Source organism: Oncorhynchus tshawytscha, linkage group LG05, assembly GCF_018296145.1.
Source record: "Oncorhynchus tshawytscha isolate Ot180627B linkage group LG05, Otsh_v2.0, whole genome shotgun sequence".
In the NCBI taxonomy this organism is placed as follows: Eukaryota; Metazoa; Chordata; class Actinopteri; order Salmoniformes; family Salmonidae; genus Oncorhynchus; species Oncorhynchus tshawytscha.
The window spans coordinates 87,637,333-87,652,332 of NC_056433.1; the positions used below are offsets into that span (position 1 = coordinate 87,637,333).

Here is a 15,000-nt window from a genome sequence, read left to right on the forward strand (position 1 = left end):
GTGGTTAGAGTGTAGAGGTGGCAGGTAGCCTAGTGGTTAGAGTGTAGAGGTGGCAGGTAGCCCTAGTGGTTAGAGTGTAGAGGTGGCAGGGTAGCCCTAGTGGTTAGAGTGTAGAGGTGGCAGGTAGCCTAGTGGTTAGAGTGTAGAGGTGGCAGGGTAGCCCTAGTGGTTAGAGTGTAGAGGTGGCAGGTAGCCCTAGTGGTTAGAGTGTAGAGGTGGCAGGTAGCCCTAGTGGTTAGAGTGTAGAGGTGGCAGGGTAGCCTAGTGGTTAGAGTGTAGAGGTGGCAGGTAGCCTAGTGGTTAGAGTGTAGAGGCGGCAGGGTAGCCTAGTGGTTAGAGTGTAGAGGGTGGCAGGGTAGCCTAGTGGTTAGAGTGGAGAGGGCGGCAGGGTGGCCTAGTGGTTAGAGTGTAGAGGTGGCAGGGTAGCCTAGTGGTTAGAGTGTAGAGGTGGCAGGGTAGCCTAGTGGTTAGAGTGTAGAGGGCGGCAGGGTAGCCTAGTGGTTAGAGTGTAGAGGGCGGCAGGTAGCCTAGTGGTTAGAGTGTAGAGGTGGCAGGGTAGCCCTAGTGGTTAGAGTGTAGAGGCGGCAGGGTAGCCTAGTGGTTAGAGTGTAGAGGGTGGCAGGGTAGCCTAGTGGTTAGAGTGTAGAGGGCGGCAGGGTAGCCTAGTGGTTAGAGTGTAGAGGCGGCAGGTAGCCTAGTGGTTAGAGTGTAGAGGGCGGCAGGGTAGCCTAGTGGTTAGAGTGTAGAGGGTGGCAGGGTAGCCTAGTGGTTAGAGTGTAGAGGGTGGCAGGTAGCCTAGTGGTTAGAGTGTAGGGGGTGGCAGGGTAGCCTAGTGGTTAGAGTGTAGAGGGTGGCAGGGTAGCCTAGTGGTTAGAGTGTAGAGGGCGGCAGGGTAGCCTAGTGGTTAGAGTGTAGAGGCGGCAGGTAGCCTAGTGGTTAGAGTGTAGAGGCGGCAGCGTAGCCTAGTGGTTAGAGTGTAGAGGGCGGCAGGTAGCCTAGTGGTTAGAGTGTAGAGGCGGCAGGGTAGCCTAGTGGTTAGAGTGTAGAGGGCGGCAGGGTAGCCTAGTGGTTAGAGTGTAGAGGGCGGCAGGGTAGCCTAGTGGTTAGAGTGTAGAGGTGGCAGGTAGCCTAGTGGTTAGAGTGTAGAGGTGGCAGGGTAGCCTAGTGGTTAGAGTGTAGAGGGCGGCAGGTAGCCTAGTGGTTAGAGTGTAGAGGTGGCAGGGTAGCCTAGTGGTTAGAGTGTAGAGGTGGCAGGGTAGCCTAGTGGTTAGAGTGTAGAGGGCGGCAGGTAGCCTAGTGGTTAGAGTGTAGAGGGCGGCAGGTAGCCTAGTGGTTAGAGTGTAGAGGTGGCAGGTAGCCCTAGTGGTTAGAGTGTAGAGGCGGCAGGGTAGCCTAGTGGTTAGAGTGTAGAGGGTGGCAGGTAGCCTAGTGGTTAGAGTGTAGAGGGCGGCAGGGTAGCCTAGTGGTTAGAGTGTAGAGGCGGCAGGTAGCCTAGTGGTTAGAGTGTAGAGGGCGGCAGGGTAGCCTAGTGGTTAGAGTGTAGAGGGTGGCAGGTAGCCTAGTGGTTAGAGTGTAGAGGGCGGCAGGGTAGCCTAGTGGTTAGAGTGTAGAGGTGGCAGGGTAGCCTAGTGGTTAGAGTGTAGAGGTGGCAGGGTAGCCTAGTGGTTAGAGTGTAGAGGGCGGCAGGTAGCCTAGTGGTTAGAGTGTAGAGGTGGCAGGGTAGCCTAGTGGTTAGAGTGTAGAGGGCGGCAGGGTAGCCTAGTGGTTAGAGTGTAGAGGCGGCAGGTAGCCTAGTGGTTAGAGTGTAGAGGGCGGCAGGGTAGCCTAGTGGTTAGAGTGTAGAGGCGGCAGGGTAGCCTAGTGGTTAGAGTGTAGAGGCGGCAGGTAGCCTAGTGGTTAGAGTGTAGAGGGCGGCAGGGTAGCCTAGTGGTTAGAGTGTAGAGGCGGCAGGGTAGCCTAGTGGTTAGAGTGTAGAGGCGGCAGGTAGCCTAGTGGTTAGAGTGTAGAGGGCGGCAGGTAGCCTAGTGGTTAGAGTGTAGAGGCGGCAGGGTAGCCTAGTGGTTAGAGTGTAGAGGGCGGCAGGGTAGCCTAGTGGTTAGAGTGTAGAGGCGGCAGGGTAGCCTAGTGGTTAGAGTGTAGAGGCGGCAGGTAGCCTAGTGGTTAGAGTGTAGAGGTGGCAGGGTAGCCTAGTGGTTAGAGTGTAGAGGCGGCAGGTAGCCTAGTGGTTAGAGTGTAGAGGCGGCAGGGTAGCCTAGTGGTTAGAGTGTAGAGGGCGGCAGGTAGCCTAGTGGTTAGAGTGTAGAGGGTGGCAGGGTAGCCTAGTGGTTAGAGTGTAGAGGCGGCAGGGTAGCCTAGTGGTTAGAGTGTAGAGGCGGCAGGTAGCCTAGTGGTTAGAGTGTAGAGGGCGGCAGGGTAGCCTAGTGGTTAGAGTGTAGAGGCGGCAGGGTAGCCTAGTGGTTAGAGTGTAGAGGGCGGCAGGGTAGCCTAGTGGTTAGAGTGTAGAGGGTGGCAGGTAGCCTAGTGGTTAGAGTGTAGAGGGCGGCAGGTAGCCTAGTGGTTAGAGTGTAGAGGCGGCAGGGTAGCCTAGTGGTTAGAGTGTAGAGGCGGCAGGGTAGCCTAGTGGTTAGAGTGTAGAGGCGGCAGGTAGCCTAGTGGTTAGAGTGTAGAGGTGGCAGGGTAGCCTAGTGGTTAGAGTGTAGAGGCGGCAGGGTAGCCTAGTGGTTAGAGTGTAGAGGTGGCAGGGTAGCCTAGTGGTTAGAGTGTAGAGGGCGGCAGGTAGCCTAGTGGTTAGAGTGTAGAGGTGGCAGGGTAGCCTAGTGGTTAGAGTGTAGAGGCGGCAGGTAGCCTAGTGGTTAGAGTGTAGAGGCGGCAGGGTAGCCTAGTGGTTAGAGTGTAGAGGCGGCAGGGTAGCCTAGTGGTTAGAGTGTAGAGGCGGCAGGGTAGCCTAGTGGTTAGAGTGTAGAGGGCGGCAGGGTAGCCTAGTGGTTAGAGTGTAGAGGGCGGCAGGTAGCCTAGTGGTTAGAGTGTAGAGGCGGCAGGGTAGCCTAGTGGTTAGAGTGTAGAGGCGGCAGGGTAGCCTAGTGGTTAGAGTGTAGAGGGCGGCAGGTAGCCTAGTGGTTAGAGTGTAGAGGCGGCAGGGTAGCCTAGTGGTTAGAGTGTAGAGGCGGCAGGTAGCCTAGTGGTTAGAGTGTAGAGGGTGGCAGGTAGCCTAGTGGTTAGAGTGTAGAGGGTGGCAGGGTAGCCTAGTGGTTAGAGTGTAGAGGGTGGCAGGGTAGCCTAGTGGTTAGAGTGTAGAGGGCGGCAGGGTAGCCTAGTGGTTAGAGTGTAGAGGCGGCAGGGTAGCCTAGTGGTTAGAGTGTAGAGGCGGCAGGGTAGCCTAGTGGTTAGAGTGTAGAGGCGGCAGGTAGCCTAGTGGTTAGAGTGTAGAGGCGGCAGGTAGCCTAGTGGTTAGAGTGTAGAGGCGGCAGGGTAGCCTAGTGGTTAGAGTGTAGAGGGCGGCAGGTAGCCTAGTGGTTAGAGTGTAGAGGCGGCAGGGTAGCCTAGTGGTTAGAGTGTAGAGGCGGCAGGTAGCCTAGTGGTTAGAGTGTAGAGGCGGCAGGGTAGCCTAGTGGTTAGAGTGTAGAGGCGGCAGGGTAGCCTAGTGGTTAGAGTGTAGAGGCGGCAGGGTAGCCTAGTGGTTAGAGTGTAGAGGCGGCAGGGTAGCCTAGTGGTTAGAGTGTAGAGGCGGCAGGTAGCCTAGTGGTTAGAGTGTAGAGGTGGCAGGGTAGCCTAGTGGTTAGAGTGTAGAGGCGGCAGGGTAGCCTAGTGGTTAGAGTGTAGGGGCGGCAGGTAGCCTAGTGGTTAGAGTGTAGAGGTGGCAGGGTAGCCTAGTGGTTAGAGTGTAGAGGCGGCAGGGTAGCCTAGTGGTTAGAGTGTAGAGGCGGCAGGTAGGCTAGTGGTTAGAGTGTAGAGGCGGCAGGGTAGCCTAGTGGTTAGAGTGTAGAGGCGGCAGGGTAGCCTAGTGGTTAGAGTGTAGAGGCGGCAGGGTAGCCTAGTGGTTAGAGTGTAGAGGGCGGCAGGGTAGCCTAGTGGTTAGAGTGTAGAGGGCGGCAGGGTAGCCTAGTGGTTAGAGTGTAGAGGTGGCAGGGTAGCCTAGTGGTTAGAGTGTAGAGGCGGCAGGTAGCCTAGTGGTTAGAGTGTAGAGGCGGCAGGGTAGCCTAGTGGTTAGAGTGTAGAGGTGGCAGGTAGCCTAGTGGTTAGAGTGTAGAGGTGGCAGGGTAGCCTAGTGGTTAGAGTGTAGAGGGCGGCAGGTAGCCTAGTGGTTAGAGTGTAGAGGGCGGCAGGGTAGCCTAGTGGTTAGAGTGTAGAGGCGGCAGGTAGCCTAGTGGTTAGAGTGTAGAGGCGGCAGGGTAGCCTAGTGGTTAGAGTGTAGAGGTGGCAGGGTAGCCTAGTGGTTAGAGTGTAGAGGGCGGCAGGGTAGCCTAGTGGTTAGAGTGTAGAGGCGGCAGGGTAGCCTAGTGGTTAGAGTGTAGAGGCGGCAGGGTAGCCTAGTGGTTAGAGTGTAGAGGGTGGCAGGGTAGCCTAGTGGTTAGAGTGTAGAGGCGGCAGGGTAGCCTAGTGGTTAGAGTGTAGAGGCGGCAGGGTAGCCTAGTGGTTAGAGTGTAGAGGCGGCAGGTAGCCTAGTGGTTAGAGTGTAGAGGCGGCAGGTAGCCTAGTGGTTAGAGTGTAGAGGCGGCAGGGTAGCCTAGTGGTTAGAGTGTAGAGGCGGCAGGTAGCCTAGTGGTTAGAGTGTAGAGGCGGCAGGGTAGCCTAGTGGTTAGAGTGTAGAGGCGGCAGGGTAGCCTAGTGGTTAGAGTGTAGAGGCGGCAGGTAGCCTAGTGGTTAGAGTGTAGAGGCGGCAGGGTAGCCTAGTGGTTAGAGTGTAGAGGCGGCAGGTAGCCTAGTGGTTAGAGTGTAGAGGCGGCAGGGTAGCCTAGTGGTTAGAGTGTAGAGGGCGGCAGGGTAGCCTAGTGGTTAGAGTGTAGAGGGCGGCAGGGTAGCCTAGTGGTTAGAGTGTAGAGGCGGCAGGGTAGCCTAGTGGTTAGAGTGTAGAGGCGGCAGGGTAGCCTAGTGGTTAGAGTGTAGAGGTGGCAGGGTAGCCTAGTGGTTAGAGTGTAGAGGGTGGCAGGGTAGCCTAGTGGTTAGAGTGTAGAGGTGGCAGGTAGCCTAGTGGTTAGAGTGTAGAGGCGGCAGGGTAGCCTAGTGGTTAGAGTGTAGAGGCGGCAGGTAGCCTAGTGGTTAGAGTGTAGAGGCGGCAGGGTAGCCTAGTGGTTAGAGTGTAGAGGCGGCAGGGTAGCCTAGTGGTTAGAGTGTAGAGGGCGGCAGGTAGCCTAGTGGTTAGAGTGTAGAGGCGGCAGGTAGCCTAGTGGTTAGAGTGTAGAGGCGGCAGGGTAGCCTAGTGGTTAGAGTGTAGAGGGTGGCAGGGTAGCCTAGTGGTTAGAGTGTAGAGGCGGCAGGGTAGCCTAGTGGTTAGAGTGTAGAGGGCGGCAGGTAGCCTAGTGGTTAGAGTGTAGAGGCGGCAGGTAGCCTAGTGGTTAGAGTGTAGAGGTGGCAGGGTAGCCTAGTGGTTAGAGTGTAGAGGGCGGCAGGGTAGCCTAGTGGTTAGAGTGTAGAGGCGGCAGGGTAGCCTAGTGGTTAGAGTGTAGAGGGCGGCAGGGTAGCCTAGTGGTTAGAGTGTAGAGGCGGCAGGTAGCCTAGTGGTTAGAGTGTAGAGGCGGCAGGGTAGCCTAGTGGTTAGAGTGTAGAGGCGGCAGGGTAGCCTAGTGGTTAGAGTGTAGAGGCGGCAGGTAGCCTAGTGGTTAGAGTGTAGAGGCGGCAGGGTAGCCTAGTGGTTAGAGTGTAGAGGCGGCAGGGTAGCCTAGTGGTTAGAGTGTAGAGGCGGCAGGTAGCCTAGTGGTTAGAGTGTAGAGGCGGCAGGGTAGCCTAGTGGTTAGAGTGTAGAGGCGGCAGGGTAGCCTAGTGGTTAGAGTGTAGAGGCGGCAGGGTAGCCTAGTGGTTAGAGTGTAGAGGCGGCAGGTAGCCTAGTGGTTAGAGTGTAGAGGCGGCAGGTAGCCTAGTGGTTAGAGTGTAGAGGCGGCAGGTAGCCTAGTGGTTAGAGTGTAGAGGTGGCAGGGTAGCCTAGTGGTTAGAGTGTAGAGGCGGCAGGGTAGCCTAGTGGTTAGAGTGTAGAGGCGGCAGGGTAGCCTAGTGGTTAGAGTGTAGAGGGCGGCAAGGGTAGCCTAGTGGTTAGAGTGTAGAGGGCGGCAGGGTAGCCTAGTGGTTAGAGTGTAGAGGGCGGCAGGTAGCCTAGTGGTTAGAGTGTAGAGGGTGGCAGGGTAGCCTAGTGGTTAGAGTGTAGAGGCGGCAGGTAGCCTAGTGGTTAGAGTGTAGAGGCGGCAGGGTAGCCTAGTGGTTAGAGTGTAGAGGCGGCAGGGTAGCCTAGTGGTTAGAGTGTAGAGGGCGGCAGGTAGCCTAGTGGTTAGAGTGGAGGGACCAGGTAGCCTAGTGGTTAGAGTGGAGGGGTGGCAGGTAGCCTAGTGGTTAGAGTGTAATGGCGGCAGGTAGCCTGGTGGTTGGAGTGTAGGCGGCAAGGTAGCCTGGTGGTTAGAGTGGAGGGCAGCAGGGTAGCCTAGTGGTTAGAGTGTAGAGGCGGCAGGTAGCCTAGTGGTTAGAGTGTGAAGAGGAGGCAGGTAGCCTAGTGGTTAGAGTGTAGGCGGCAGGTAGCCTAGTGGTTAGAGTGTAGAGGTGGCAGGTAGCTAGTGGTTAGAGTGGAGGCGGCAGGTTAGCCTAGTGGTTAGAGTGTAGAGGTGGCAGGTGGCCAAGTGGTTAGAGTGGAGGGAGGCAGGTAGCCCAGTGGTTAGAGTGGAGGGGACGCAGGGTAGCCTAGTGGTTAGAGTGGGGGCGGCAGGGTAGCCTAGTGGTTAGAGTGGAGGGCGGCAGGGTGGCCTAGTGGTTAGAGTGGAGGGGCGGCAGGGTAGCCTAGTGGTTAGAGTGTAATGGGTGGCAGGTAGCCTAGTGGTTAGAGTGGAGAGCGGCAGGTAGCCTGAAAAAATGGTTAGAGTGGAGCGGCAGGTAGCCTAGTGGTTAGAGTGTAATGGCGGCAGGTAGCCTAGTGGTTAGAGTGTAATGGCGGCAGGGTGGCCCAGTGGTTAGAGTGTAGAGGCGGCAGGTAGCCTAGTGGTTAGGTGTAGGCGGCAGGTAGCCTGAGTGGTTTAGAGTGGAGGGGTGGCAGGGTAACCTAGTGGTTAGAGTGTAATGGCGGCAGGTAGCCTAGTGGTTAGAGTGTAGAGGCGGCAGGGTGGCCTAGTGGTTAGAGTGGAGGGGCGGCAGGTAGCCTAGTGGTTAGAGTGGAGGGGTGGCAGGGGTAGCCTAGTGGTTAGAGTGGAGGTGGCAGGTAGCCTAGTGGTTAGAGTGGAGGGGTGGCAGGTAGCCTAGTGGTTTGAGTGTAGATGACGGCAGGTAGCCTAGTGGTTAGAGTGTAGAAATTGCAGGTAGCCTGAGTGGTTAGAGTGTGGGCGGCAGGGTAGCCTGGTGGTTAGAGTGTAGAGGCGGCAGGTAGCCTAGTGGTTAGAGTGTAGAGGAGGCAGGTAGCCTAGTGGTTAGAGTGTAGAGCGGCAGGTAGCCTAGTGGTTAGAGTGTAGAGGTGGCAGGTAGCCTAGTGGTTAGAGTGGAGGGGACGGCAGGTTGCCTAGTGGTTAGAGTGTAGAGGTGGCAGGTAGCCTAGTGGTTAGAGTGTAGAGGCGGCAGGTAGCCCAGTGGTTAGAGTGGAGCGGCAGGGTAGCCTATTGGTTAGAGTGGGGGCGGCAGGGTAGCCTAGTGGTTAGAGTGGAGGGGCGGGCAGGGTAGCCTGGTGGTTAGAGTGGAGGGCGGCAGGAGTAGCCTAGTGGTTAGAGTGTAATGGCGGCGGGTAGCCTGAGTGGTTGGAGTGTGGGCGGCAGGTAGCCTAGTGGTTGGAGTGTAGGCGGCAGAGGTAGCCTAGTGGTTAGAGTGTAATGGCGGCAGGTAGCCTAGTGGTTAGAGTGGAGGGCGGCAGGTAGCCTAGTGGTTAGAGTGTAGCGGCAGGTAGCCTAGTGGTTAGAGTGGAGGGCGGCAGGTAGCCTGGTGGTTAGAGTGTAATGGCGGCAGGTAGCCTAGTGGTTTAGAGTGTAGAGGCGGCAGGTAGCCTAGTGGTTAGAGTGTAGAGGCGGCAGGTAGCCTAGTGGTTAGAGTGTAGGCGGCAGGTAGCCTAGTGGTTAGAGTGGAGGGCGGCAGGTAGCCTAGTGGTTAGAGTGGAGGGGCGGCAGGTAGCCTAGTGGTTGGAGTGTAGAGGTGGCAGGTAGCCTAGTGGTTAGAGTGGAGGGGCGGCAGGTAGCCTAGTGGTTAGAGTGTAGAGGTGGCAGGTAGCCTGGTGGTTAGAGTGTAGAGGCGGCAGGTAGCCCTAGTGGTTAGAGTGGAGGGGCAGGGTAGCCTAGTGGTTAGAGTGGAGGGAGGCAGGGTAGCCTAGTGGTTAGAGTGGGAGGGCGGCAGGGTAGCCTAGTGGTTAGAGTGGAGGGGCGGCAGGGTAGCCTAGTGGTTAGAGTGGAGGGCGGCAGGGTAGCCTAGTGGTTAGAGTGGAGGCGGCAGGTAGCCTGGTGGTTAGAGTGGAGGGCGGCAGGTAGCCCAGTGGTTAGAGTGGAGGGGGCAGGTAGCCTAGTGGTTAGAGTGGAGGGCGGCAGGTAGCCTAGTGGTTAGAGTGGAGAGGGTGGCAGGGTAGCCTAGTGGTTAGAGTGGAGGTGGCAGGTAGCCTAGTGGTTAGAGTGGAGGGTGGCAGGGTAGCCTAGTGGTTAGAGTGTAGAGGGCAGGTAGCCTAGTGGTTAGAGTGGAGGCGGCAGGTAGCCTAGTGGTTAGGCGGCAGGGTAGCCTAGTGGTTAGAGTGTAGAGGTGGCAGGTAGCCTAGTGGTTAGAGTGTAGAGGGCGGCAGGTAGCCTAGTGGTTAGAGTGTAGAGGCGGCAGGTAGCCTAGTGGTTAGAGTGTAGAGGCGGCAGGTAGCCTAGTGGTTAGAGTGTAGAGGTGGCAGGGTGGCCTTGTGGTTAGAGTGGAGGGGCGGCAGGGTAACCTGGTGGTTAGAGTGTAGAGGGTGGCAGGTAGCCTAGTGGTTAGAGTGGAGGGGCGGCAAGGTGGCCTAGTGGTTAGAGTGTAGAGGGCGGCAGGTAGCCTAGTGGTTAGAGTGTAGGGAGGCAGGTAGCCTAGTGGTTAGAGTGTAGAGGAGGCAGGTAGCCTAGTGGTTAGAGTGTAGGCGGCAGGTAGCCTAGTGGTTAGAGTGTAGAGGAGGCAGGTAGCCTAGTGGTTAGATTGTAGAGGCGGCAGGGTAGCCTAGTGGTTAGAGTGTAGAGGCGGCAGCGTAGCCTAGTGGTTAGAGAGTTGGACTAGTAAACGAAAGGTTGGAAGTTCAAATCCCAGAGCTGACAAGGTACAAATCTGTCGTTCTGCCCCCTGAACAGGCAGTTAAACCCACTGTTCCTAGGCCGTCATTGAAAATAAGAATTTGTTCTTAGTTAAATAAAGGTAAAATAAAAATAATAAATAAAAATTCCATCCTCGTCCGTATCCATGAACATTAGGATTTAGCTAAGATATAACGGGAGTGTTACATTTGATTTGACTCTATTGTATAGTTTGTAAATCATTTATTTGTATTAAAATCTGTTTATTAATGTAGGTATAAATACGTATCCACAGGGAGGGTGTATAAAAGTAGTGATAGCGGTACCTAACGATACCATCTTAATTAGCCAGAAAATGATGCCCCCCCAGCATCAACGGCCTCAGATGTGTTGCCCCCCTCAGCATCAACGGCCTCAGATGTGTTCAGTTCTTGGTCCTTTCCGATATAAAGAATAATCTCAGACATTCCCTTGTGATGCTATCGGTCCTTGAATATGAAGTATTCTTCATGTCCAATTCCCTTTGGCTTTGGTAGAAATCTTTACTTCACCAGACACTTGATTACAGATCAATAGTCCTCAATGATCTGTAAGATCTATATCTGGGGAGATCTGATCACGTGGTGATTTTATTACGATCACGGCCAGTTCAAGGAAACAGTGGTGTTGAATATATCATTCTGCTTCCTTCAGATTAGTAGCTTATGTTTGATACATACTCATCTCATATGTATATACTGCACTCAGGACCTCTCTGATAAGATTAGTAGCTGGTTAGGGTTAAACTAGTAGTATCAGTTGGTTAAACTAGGACCTCTCTGATAAGATTAGTAGCTGGTTAGGGTTAAACTAGTAGTATCAGTTGGTTAAACTAGGACCTCTCTGATAAGATTAGTAGCTGGTTAGGGTTAAACTAGTAGTATCAGTTGGTTAAACTAGGACCTCTCTGATAAGATTAGTAGCTGGTTAGGGTTAAACTAGTAGTATCAGTTGGTTAAACTAGGACCTCTCTGATAAGATTAGTAGCTGGTTAGGGTTAAACTAGTAGTATCAGTTGGTTAAACTAGGACCTCTCTGATAAGATTAGTAGCTGGTTAGGGTTAAACTAGTAGTATCAGTTGGTTAAACTAGGACCTCTCTGATAAGATTAGTAGCTGGTTAGGGTTAAACTAGTAGTATCAGTTGGTTAAACTAGGACCTCTCTGATAAGATTAGTAGCTGGTTAGGGTTAAACTAGTAGTATCAGTTGGTTAAACTAGGACCTCTCTGATAAGATTAGTAGCTGGTTAGGGTTAAACTAGTAGTATCAGTTGGTTAAACTAGGACCTCTCTGATAAGATTAGTAGCTGGTTAGGGTTAAACTAGTAGTAGCAGTTGGTTAAACTAGGACCTCTCTGATAAGATTAGTAGCTGGTTAGGGTTAAACTAGTAGTATCAGTTGGTTAAACTAGGTACCTCAGATAAGATTAGTAGCTGGTTAGGGTTAAACTAGTAGTATCAGTTGGTTAAACTAGGACTAGATAAAATTAGTAGCTGGTTAGGGTTAAACTAGTAGTATCAGTTGGTTAAACTAGGACCTAGATAAGATTAGTAGCTGGTTAGGGTTAAACTAGTAGTATCAGTTGGTTAAACTAGGACCTTCTGATAAGATTAGTAGCTGGTTAGGGTTAAACTAGTAGTATCAGTTGGTTAAACTAGGACCTACTGATAAGATTAGTAGCTGGTTAGGGTTAAACTAGTAGTATCAGTTGGTTAAACTAGGACCTAGTGATAAGATTAGTAGCTGGTTAGGGTTAAACTAGTAGTATCAGTTGGTTAAACTAGGACTAGATAAGATTAGTAGCTGGTTAGGAAACTAGTAGTATCAGTTGGTTAAACTAGGACCTCTCTGATAAGATTAGTAGCTGGTTAGGGTTAAACTAGTAGTATCAGTTGGTTAAACTAGGACTCTCTGATAAGATTAGTAGCTGGTTAGGGTTAAACTAGTAGTATCAGTTGGTTAAACTAGTCTGATAAGATTAGTAGCTGGTTAGGGTTAAACTAGTAGTATCAGTTGGTTAAACTAGGACCTCTTGATAAGATTAGTTGGTTAGGGTTAAACTAGTAGTATCAGTTGGTTAAACTAGGACCTCTCTGATAAGATTAGTAGCTGGTTAGGGTTAAACTAGTAGTATCAGTTGGTTAAACTAGGACCTCTCTGATAAGATTAGTAGCTGGTTAGGGTTAAACTAGTAGTATCAGTTGGTTAGGGTTAAACTAGTTGTATCAGTTGGTTAGGGTTAAACTAGTAGTATCAGTTGGTTAGGGTTAAACTAGTTGTATCAGTTGGTTAGGGTTAAACTAGTAGTATCAGTTGGTTAGGGTTAAACTAGTAGTATCAGTTGGTTAGTGTTAGAACTAGTAGTATCAGTTGGTTAAACTAGGACTAGTAGTATCAGTTGGTTAAACTAGGACTAGTAGTATCAGTTGGTTAGAGTTAAACTAGTAGTATCAGTTGGTTAGTGTTAGAACTAGTAGTATCAGTTGGTTAAACTAGGACTAGTATTATCAGTTGGTTAGGGTTAAACTAGTAGTATCAGTTGGTTAGGGTTAAACTAGTAGTATCAGTTGGTTAGGGTTAAACTAGGAGTATCAGTTGGTTAGGGTTAAACTAGTAGTATCAGTTGGTTAGGGTTAAACTAGGACTAGTAGTATCAGTTGGTTAGGGTTAAACTAGTAGTATCAGTTGGTTAGGGTTAAACTAGTAGTATCAGTTGGTTAGGGTTAAACTAGTAGTATCAGTTGGTTAGGGTTAAACTAGGAGTATCAGTTGGTTAGGGTTAAACTAGGACTAGTAGTATCAGTTGGTTAGGGTTAAACTAGTAGTATCAGTTGGTTAGGGTTAAACTAGTAGTATCAGTTGGTTAGGGTTAAACTAGTAGTATCAGTTGGTTAGGGTTAAACTAGGAGTATCAGTTGGTTAGGGTTAAACTAGTAGTATCAGTTGGTTAGGGTTAAACTAGGACTAGTAGTATCAGTTGGTTAGGGTTAAACTAGTAGTATCAGTTGGTTAGGGTTAAACTAGTAGTTTTAGTTGGTTTGTGTTTCAACACAGTAACAGTTAGTTGTATGACCATCCATGTAGAAACACGTGTTTTTAGAACTACATGACAATTTACGAGATGTTTATTGTACATAGTTGTACCATGTTTTGTTGATGGTCGCAAGCGGTGGAGCTTTGCATTGTTATCCCTGGATTTAATCCTCTTTACGACTGGGGGGGACTAACACAAATATAAAGCTACTTACACCTTTGCTCTGACTTCCAGGTTATGGTCTTTGTTTCTGGAAAAAAAAAAGAGGATAACTAAATCTAGAAAAAGGATGGCACACATATTGGGGCGGCAGCGTAGTCTAGTGGTTAGAGCAGGTAGTCTAGTGGTTAGAGCAGGTAGTCTAGTGGTTAGAGCAGGTAGCCTAGTGGTTAGAGCAGGTAGTCTAGTGGTTAGAGGCAGGTAGTCTAGTGGTTAGAGCAGGTAGCCTAGTGGTTAGAGCAGGTAGTCTAGGGGTTAGAGGCAGGTAGTCTAGGGGTTAGAGGCAGGTAGCCTAGTAGTTAGAGCAGGTAGTCTAGGGGTTAGAACAGGTAGCCTAGTGGTTAGAGCAGGTAGTCTAGTGGTTAGAGCAGGTAGTCTAGTGGTTAGAGCAGGTAGTCTAGTGGTTAGATAGAGCAGGTAGTCTAGTGGTTAGAGCAGGTAGTCTAGTGGTTAGAGCAGGTAGTCTAGTGGTTAGAGCAGGTAGTCTAGTGGTTAGAGGCAGGTAGTCTAGTGGTTAGAGCAGGTAGTCTAGTGGTTAGAGCAGGTAGTCTAGTGGTTAGAGCAGGTAGTCTAGTGGTTAGAGCAGGTAGAGGTTAGGTAGTCTAGTGGTTAGAGCAGGTAGTCTAGTGGTTAGAGCAGGTAGCCTAGTGGTTAGAGCAGGTAGTCTACTGGTTAGAGCAGGTAGTCTAGTGGTTAGAGCAGGTAGTCTAGTGGTTAGAGCAGGTAGTCTACTGGTTAGAGCAGGTAGTCTAGTGGTTAGAGCAGGTAGTCTAGTGGTTAGAGGCAGGTAGTCTAGTGGTTAGAGGCAGGTAGTCTAGTGGTTAGAGGCAGGTAGTCTAGTGGTTAGAGGCAGGTAGTCTAGTGGTTAAAGCAGGTAGTCTACTGGTTAGAGCAGGTAGTCTAGTGGTTAGAGCAGGTAGTCTACTGGTTAGAGCAGGTAGTCTAGTGGTTAGAGGCAGGTAGTCTAGTGGTTAGAGCAGGTAGTCTAGTGGTTAGAGAGGGTAGTCTAGTGGTCAGAGCGGGTAGTCTAGTGGTTAGAGCAGGTAGCCTAGTGGTTAGAGCAGGTAGTCTAGTGGTTAGAGCAGGTAGCCTAGTGGTTAGAGGCAGGTAGCCTAGTGGTTAGAGCAGGTAGTCTAGTGGTTAGAGGCAGGTAGCCTAGTGGTTAGAACAGGTAGTCTAGTGGTTAGAACAGGTAGTCTAGTGGTTAGAGGCAGGTAGCCTAGTGGTTAGAGCAGGTAGTCTAGTGGTTAGAGCAGGTAGCCTAGTGGTTAGAGGCAGGTAGCCTAGTGGTTAGAACAGGTAGTCTAGTGGTTAGAGCGGGTAGTCTAGTGGTTAGAGCGGGTAGTCTAGTGGTTAGAGCGGGTAGTCTAGTGGTTAGAACAGGTAGTCTAGTGGTTAGAGGCAGGTAGTCTAGTGGTTAGAGCAGGTAGCCTAGTGGTTAGAGCGTTGGACTAGTAACCGGAAGGTTGCAAACTCAAATCCCAGAGCTGACAAGGTACAAATCTGTCATTCTGCCCCTGAACAGGCAGTTAACCCACTGTTCCTAGGCTGTCATTGAAAATAAGAATTTGTTCTTTAACTGACTTGCCCGGTTAAATAAAGGTAAAATAAAATAATATGCAATCCATGTCTCAATTGTCTCCAGGCTTAGAAATCCTTATTTAACCTGCTAGCAGAACGTCCCTGTAATGTTTCCTCAGAACCACATTTTGTTTCGGCAGTCCTGAGAACATTGTGTTATTACCCTGGCAACCTAATGAGAGCCTTATAGGTGTGTTCTGTGCTAGTTTTTACAGATGTTATGGACAACGTTATGTGAATGTTACGAGAACATTCCAAAAAATAATTTCATACATTTTTTTTTCTCTGAAGTAGAAGATTTTTTTTTTTAGTTTTTGGAATGTTATATTGCTAATGTTACATTAAACCCTAACTACAACTTAATGTGACCTTTAGCTAATGTTTTGGGGAATGTCCCCAGTTTGCCTCTGAAGGCCCTTTGATTTGGGATGTTTTCTTGTGATCAGAAGGAAGCTGGTTCTTAGGAAAATGCTATTATAAACAGTACGATTGCCTCTCAAGTTATTACAGAGAGCGTGTGTTAACGTGTTCAGAGAGTGTGTTGTCATGGTAATGTGTTCAGAGAGTGTGTTGTCATGGTAACATGTGTGCAGGGAACGTGTTGTCATGTTAACGTGTTCAGAGAGAGTGTTGTCATGTTAACTTGTGTTCAGAGAGAGTGTTGTCATGTTAACTTGTGTTCAGAGAGAGTGTTGTCATGGTGACATGTGTGCAGAGAGCGTGTTGTC

The 15,000-nt window shown here is 50.9% G+C and overlaps 1 protein-coding gene across 1 annotated transcript in view; it reads left to right on the forward strand.

Moving 5' to 3' along the window:
- The window catches only part of LOC112241960 (lipoma-preferred partner homolog), a gene marked incomplete in the record, with an annotated part of 506,285 nt that overhangs the window by 407,899 nt on the left and 83,386 nt on the right, over positions 1–15,000 (forward strand).